At 36.4% G+C, this 7,375-nt stretch overlaps 1 protein-coding gene across 1 annotated transcript in view; it reads right to left on the reverse strand.

Moving 5' to 3' along the window:
- The window catches only part of LOC107592998 (ras-associated and pleckstrin homology domains-containing protein 1-like), an 86,368-nt gene that overhangs the window by 52,838 nt on the left and 26,155 nt on the right, over positions 1-7,375 (reverse strand). The window contains exon 2 of the mRNA XM_016282581.1: positions 2,374-2,430. The gene's annotated coding sequence lies outside the window, so the exon portion shown is untranslated. The remainder of the gene's footprint in view (positions 1-2,373; positions 2,431-7,375) is intronic.

Consider the following 7,375-nt stretch of genomic DNA (forward strand, 5'->3'; position numbering starts at 1 on the left):
ACTTAGGACCATGTGATATTTCAGTTTTTCTTTTTTAATAAATCTGCAAAAATGTCAACAATTCTGTGTTTTTCTGTCAATATGGGGTGCTGTGTGTACATTAATGAGGAAAAAAAATTAACTTAAATGATTTTAGCAAATGGCTGCAATATAACAAAGAGTGAAAAATTTAAGGGGGTCTGAATACTTTCCTGTGATTTATACAAGTGATTTATTATTATTATTATTATTATTAGGGCTTCATGTTAATGTTAATTTAATGTTTTTGCTAAAAAAAAAAGTGCATATAGCTGCTAATTGTATTTGTTGTTTGTTGATTTTCAAATATAAAACTTATTGAAATGTTTTCAATGTGTGTATCAGTTCTTTTTGAATGTTTTCATCTAATTTTAACAAAACCGTGATAATATTGATAATCGTGATAACTTGAGTCACTATAATCGTGATATGAAATTTTCATACCGTTACATCCCTAACTCTGCAAAGGGTAACAGGATTGAAGTAACTGTTTTCCAAATTTATCCTAAATTCACTCAGTAGAGACAAGTTAGTTTGGGAACAAATGTTGGTTGATCATTGGTGATTTTTTTCTTGCAGTACCTTTGGCAGCAGAATGGAATTATGTAACAATAATGGATAAAATATTTTCTACAATATTGAATGTCAATTCAACCAATTTTATCTGCTGGACAAAGAAAGAAAGACCAAAACCTCTTGAGATACAACAGAAAAAATATAATTTTAAGGGGGTCTAGACAAGCTGATTTGACATGTGTTTATTTTAATAAGACATTTTATCTAAAATGTCTAAGGTGTCATTCCTAAGAATTCATCCATTTTCTGCTTTAAAAAAATCTCTACCCATATTATGGAAAGTGCCAGATAGAAGCAGTGTGATCCATGGGTCATGCTGGCTTTAGATAGCAGCTGAACTCAAGAGTTGCTAGAGACTCCAAAAACAGCACACAGTGGGACAGAGCGGCTGCCCGGGAGCAGCACATACTTTCAGATTCTATTTCCATCTAAACCAAAACAATTAGAAATGCAACACCTTTGCACAGGCTGTGTGGGAAGCTGCTTCTTTGGCATCTGGGGAACTGAAAACACCTCAGCTTTTCTTCAAGGCTACTGACATTGATTTCGTTCTCTCCTGATGCCCTTTATCAGTGAATCGTGTAACTACAAAAAACAAAACAATATTAAAATATCTCTTTACATTATGGAAACCTGCACAAAAGTTTAACCATGTCTAATAATTTTACAAAATTTCCACTAGGTACATGACATCTTGTTCCTCAGACAACTGGTCTAGACACTTAATGCAGAGGGAGAACTCCAACACTCCTTCCCTGCACCTCACTGATGAGGAAAACGACACTTTGTGTAGTAACTGTTCAAGGAAACTTGAGACTGTAAAGTCTTTGCTCATGCATTGGTAGGGCCCCAGAGGCCTGACGTCCTTCTCCCACTGTACCCTCTCATTAGCACAGAGCTAAAGCAGGCGCTCTGAGGAGATGACCACACTTCTGCAACTCCCTCCGAGACGAGACATGAAGAGGCACTAACTGAGAGGGTGGATGGAGGGAAGCAGCACTGAGGTTTCCTCGAGGAGGGGTTCGAGGGGTTAATGATAGTGTGTCTGTGTGCACACGTGCGCTGGAATGTACGGCAGGCCGCAGGTCTCAGACCTGATGATAACAGGGCAGACGACACACATGGATGTAATTCAGGCACATCAGAGTCCCGGAGGGGAGACTGGGTCTACTGTTTCCATACATCCCCACATGCTTTCACTTTTCAAATGGAATTACCAATGAAGACGGACTCTGCGGCGAGCGAACAGGAGGATCCGAGGCTTAAAGCAGTGTTATTTGAGATTTTAACGTCTGGGAGGTTTTAAGGGTTGAGTCTGTCCACAGAAATTATGTTCCTTTCAAAACACGCATCACATGTCTATAGAAATATTCAGAGTGTTATTAAAAAGTATTATGGAATGTTTAGAAAGAAAAGCCAGTCACGCAGGTGAGGATGAGATCATAACTTTGTCAAGTTTGCTGCTATAATATTCTACTTGTGATTCAAAAGAAAATGTAAAGGTCAAGTGTATAAGTGCTCCACTAATGTCATCAAATGAACATAGCTCACAGTTTTCAGGGAAATCAACCTATGATGTGTTTTTTCAGGGAACTCAACACTAAAACAAAGTAGTTATTCTCTAATATAAAAATGAAAAAAATATATACAGCAGTCCATCACCTGAGATTTCAATATCTAAACATTACACACATCACCTATATTTATAAAATGTAAAGATATTTTGGCAAACAAACAAAATCATGCAGTCAGCTGTTTTGGTACTAAAAGAAAACTTACCTTTGGTTCTGTGGCAGTGCCAAGCTGATTTCTGAATGGAAAAGTTCCTCAATCAATCTGTGGAACAGAAAAGACTAATTAATCCAAGTTAATTAATTCCTGGCCCATTATTCATTTAGCTAGAAAGGAGAGCTACAAATCAGTCCACTTTAGCCATCAGATCTGCAGGTTAAGAATGCATTATGCAGCTGCTGTACCTGATGTGACAATGCAGCCCTGATGCCATTAGTCAAAGGGAAGCAAAGGGAATGACTAATGTGGCCACCGTTCATAAGCAAGCTGATCTGACCACAAAGAACGGGGAAAAAGGTTGTTTAATGCAAAATGGTGCTAGTGGTCATGACAGAACCTGAGCCATTTAAAATGCTTCAAATTATAAAACCTAGATTCAATTAATGCTTAATGCACATAATGCAAGCACAGTAGTTCTTGTAACAAGGTAAAAGCTTTGATGGAATAAAATTTCAATTAAATTGAAAGCAACTGATTGATCAAGTCTCCGCACAAATCTATGAGATCACAAGAAGCAGATGCTGACATGTGGCTGGTTTCTGATTTAAAGCAGGGAAACACATACTATGTCATTAACTCTTTTCATAATTAGGACTTTAAATTAAAATATATGTATGCTGCTACATGGGGAATGATTATATTGTGACAAATGAATTAGAAGCAATACATTTAAATGAACAAATATTTACTGTAGTCTCTCAGTTAACATGACAATACAACTTAAACCATATGTACAATAATTTTACAAAAATGAGAAAAATATATAGAGGGATGATAATCAGCTTGATTTTTTTGTTTTTTTAAATAATTGATTTTCACACGTTTTTCTATTTTGGTCATTGGGTGTTTAATCGCCACATTTGAATTATAAGGTTCTATCTGCCATTTTTGTCAAAATTCACATATTCATATTCTGTGATAACTTATTTACATTATGTGATTTTGTTTTAAAGTTGTGTACATTTCGGGACTAGTGTATGAAAGAGACTTGTTCCCCATATCACTATATGGAATGCAAAAACTTTGAAGCTCAATATCTCAAAACTGCTCAGAATGCAGATAGAACCTTATAATTCCAAGGTGACATACTATCAAATCTCTAAAGAACTTTATAAAAGTTAAGACTGGTCCATGCCCTCCTAAAACGCCTCCTTTAAACACGCCCCCACATGTCTACATCACTGTGTGGGAAGATTTGCATAACACTGCCCAAATGTTCACGCAAAGAAAGAAGGCGTAACTTAATTTTTGCCACCGCCATGTTGTGAAGACGCTGTGTGTTTCGTTGCAAAAGCGAAACTACTTTGTTTGGTCTTCCAAAAGAGGACACGACTAGAAATCAGTGGTTAAGTTGTATTTACAACACTGTTCCAGAACAGTTCAACCCAAATATTCAGATGTGTGCAGCGCATTTTATGGAGGACTGTTTCCTGATCCTGGTAGAGTAGACTACAATGCCGGCTGTTCTGACTCACAGACTGTAAGTACATTTTCATATTTAAAGGATTTGCCACTGACGATTCAAACGCGAGTTTTGAGCAGTGTAGAGTAGCGCTTGTTGTTTGTTATTTCTCCAATCACAAAATGCAGACATGGTTTTATGTTTACGCGCCGTGATGCAACACAATGCTTAAAAAGACAGTACAAGTCATTATAATCCGTAATTATGTCCCCACTGGATGCAACAAATGCCTCGTTTATAATGGGTTTTCATGTTTTTGTCTCATCGCTCTGGCCGGACAGGGCATCACAGTATGGTAAGGGGCGTAACATTTCCATCACATGCTTGAGGTGTTCGGCTAATCACAACACACTGGATAGCTGGCCAATCAGAGCACACCTCGCTTTTCAGACCGATGAGCTTTGTAAAAATCGACGCGTTTCAGAAAGGCGGGGCATAGAGGAGAAACAATAATGTACAGTATGTGGAAAATAATGTGTTTTTTTCCCTTAAACCGCATAAACACATTTCATTACACCAAATACACAAAATAATGTTCTTTTTAGCAACATCATATGACCCATTTAAGCCCCACTGATGGTTAGGTTTAGGGGTGAACCTTCGTGATATTTTTTTTTCTAAACGTTGTACCTTTTCATATGATACAAATCGTACAAATTTATACAACTTTGCCACAGATGTGCCAAAACGTAAAATAGTTACATTTTTTCATGAGATTGGTAATACATGAGGGCTGGTTATACCTTACTAATGAGGGAGAAAAAAATACCACAAAACATTCTACAGACTGACCATTTAATTAAACTCACAATGTAACAGAAATATGTTCAGATGTTTTTTTTCCCATACATAACATTCCAGTAAAGCTGATTATCAAAAAACATAAGCTTGGTTATATCCATCAGTTGTTGATTGGCTGGAGGAAGACAAGACTGCAAGCTTGAGGTCAATTTTAAGAAAGGGAGGGGCTTAAATTCTGCATTTTCATAAAAAATAGGAGGTGAAAAAAACATGCGTGGATTAATTGTTTTCATTTCCCACTGACTTTGCACTGATGGTTAGGTTTAGGGGTGAACCTTCGTGATAATTTTTTTTCTAAACATTGTACCTTTTCATATGATACAAATCGTACAAATTTATACAACTTTGCCACAGATGTGCCAAAACGTAAAATAATTAAATTTTTTCATGAGATTGGTAATACATGAGGGCTGGTTATGCCTTACTAATGAGGGAGAAAAAAATACCACAAAACATTCTACAGACTGACCATTTAATTAAACTCACAATGTAACAGAAATATGTTCAGATGTTTTTTTTTTCCCCCATACATAACATTCCAGTAAAGCTGATTATCAAAAAACATAAGCTTGGTTATATCCATCAGTTGTTGATTGGCTGGAGGAAGACAAGACTGCAAGCTTGAGGTCAATTTTAAGAAAGGGAGGGGCTTAAATTCTGCATTTTCATAAAAAATAGGAGGTGAAAAAAAACATGCGTGGATTAATTGTTTTCATTTCCCACTGACTTTGAAACAAAAATAGGTAATTGGTAAATACACATAGCCACAGAAGCTTACATCAGGTCATGCTTCCCTGTTCAATTTTCTTTTGCAGATGAAGCAGACAGCAATGTGTTTGTTTTATTAATGTAAGTGTATCTGTGTGCACGTCTCTGGCCCTACAGCTCTCATTTCAAAGTCAGAGCTGTAAAGAGGAACCTCCGGACAGACACAGATTAAAAGAGGAAAGGAGGGAGCTGCTGACAGCCTCTGACTGCACCGCCAAGGGGTTTAGTGTGTCACCTGTATCTTCAGCCTCTAGGGCTCCGTTTGGAATTGAAATAATTAACCTGGCAGAGCCAGTGAGCTGCTGGTGGTGTGGAGGGTCACAGCGGAGACTGAGAGTCATTACTAGGTCAGTAGGACTCACAGAAGGAATGGACCAGAGGCCATACTATGGCTTTGATATGTGATGGGTGTTTAACAGTGTAAGCCACTGCACACTCTCTCTGAAGCCCCAGAAAAGAATTACCATCACCCATTCAAGAAAACGCTCTTGAGCATCATTGCTAGGGGAGGTAATTAGAACTCAAGCAGCTCACAAGAGAGAAAATAGAGTACTGCAACAACTGGGTCATGCAAATGGTTAGAGGCAGACTTCTTCTATATCGCCTCTCTGCAAGGTCTGGTGTGACTCAGTAGGTTCAAAAGAACAAATAAAGGGAATCTGAGGCAATCTGCTGTTAAGCTGTTATTACAATAAACGACATTTCAGGAAGCAAGAGTCAGAATAGAGAAACGTAAACAATCCCAAAAACAGTTTACATAATGAGACTAAATATCAACTGTGCTTTAAGGCGTCAGGCAGTGCACCTTTGAGGAATTCTGTCATTAAATAATTAAAAAATGAAACCCGTTCTTAGATAGGTTACTCTATGACAAACCAGAGGGCAGAATAACTCGCTGGCCGAATAACTCATTAGCAGAATAACTCATAATAACTTATTAGTTTGCTAAGGCAACCCTCACTATTACTCATACTTATTTTTGAAAACCCACAACCCTACATAATATAAATGTATAAATGTCTGACCTATATTAACATTTAAAAGTTTAAGGTTAGTAAGATTTTTTTATTATTGAAAAAAAGGGCATTTTTATTCCACAAAGAGATGCATTAAATTGATCAAACGTGATAGTAAAGATATATAATGTTACAAAAGATTTTTGAATAAATGCTGTTTGAACTTTCTATTCATCAAAGAATCCTGAAACATTTTCAAAAAATAAATAAAATAAAATAAAATATGAAGCAGTTTTCAACTGCTGAACTGCATGCTTCAATTGTTTTCAACACTGATAAGAAGAAGAAATTAGGGATGCACCGATATGAAAATTTTGGCCGATACCGATAACCGATTACTCTTTATTTTTGAAAGCCGATAACCGATATGTTGGCCGATAAATCTATATCCAAATTGTTATATACTTTTTGAGAGCCTGATTACAAAAAAGGTCTCATCATTAAAAGCCACATCCCAAACACTTCAACATAAGCAGCCTAGTTTGAACGGTGTACGTTTTAAAAATATTTTTACTCTCCCATTACCAAATTTAGTCATAAAAAAAGTCTTACAAATAAATAAAATAATGCATAAATAATGCAAACAAGTCACTGGACATCATTACACGTGTAAAGAATCAAAATGAATGTGCCATAGATCAATAAAACGGAATAGACATGAGTTGAGTATTGTCCTCTGCACGGACAATAATTAAATGATTTTAATTACTAAACCATATTGTTGATGAAAATAATAAGAGAAAAATACAAAATGGTTGTTGTTATTAATAATATATCAATGATTTTGAAAAAGTAACAAATTAATACCACTGTTTTAAATAGCAGCCATTGAGCTGCAGCTCAAGCTGAAGCTGAAGAGCTGAATGAACACGGTAAACTGAAGCGTTTTGCTGGCAGCTTATTTAACTCAAGGAAATGCATCCTGAGATTAATATTAATACAA

This window comes from Sinocyclocheilus grahami, unplaced genomic scaffold (assembly GCF_001515645.1).
Source record: "Sinocyclocheilus grahami isolate Dianchi unplaced genomic scaffold, SAMN03320097.WGS_v1.1 scaffold162.1, whole genome shotgun sequence".
Classification (NCBI taxonomy): Eukaryota; Metazoa; Chordata; class Actinopteri; order Cypriniformes; family Cyprinidae; genus Sinocyclocheilus; species Sinocyclocheilus grahami.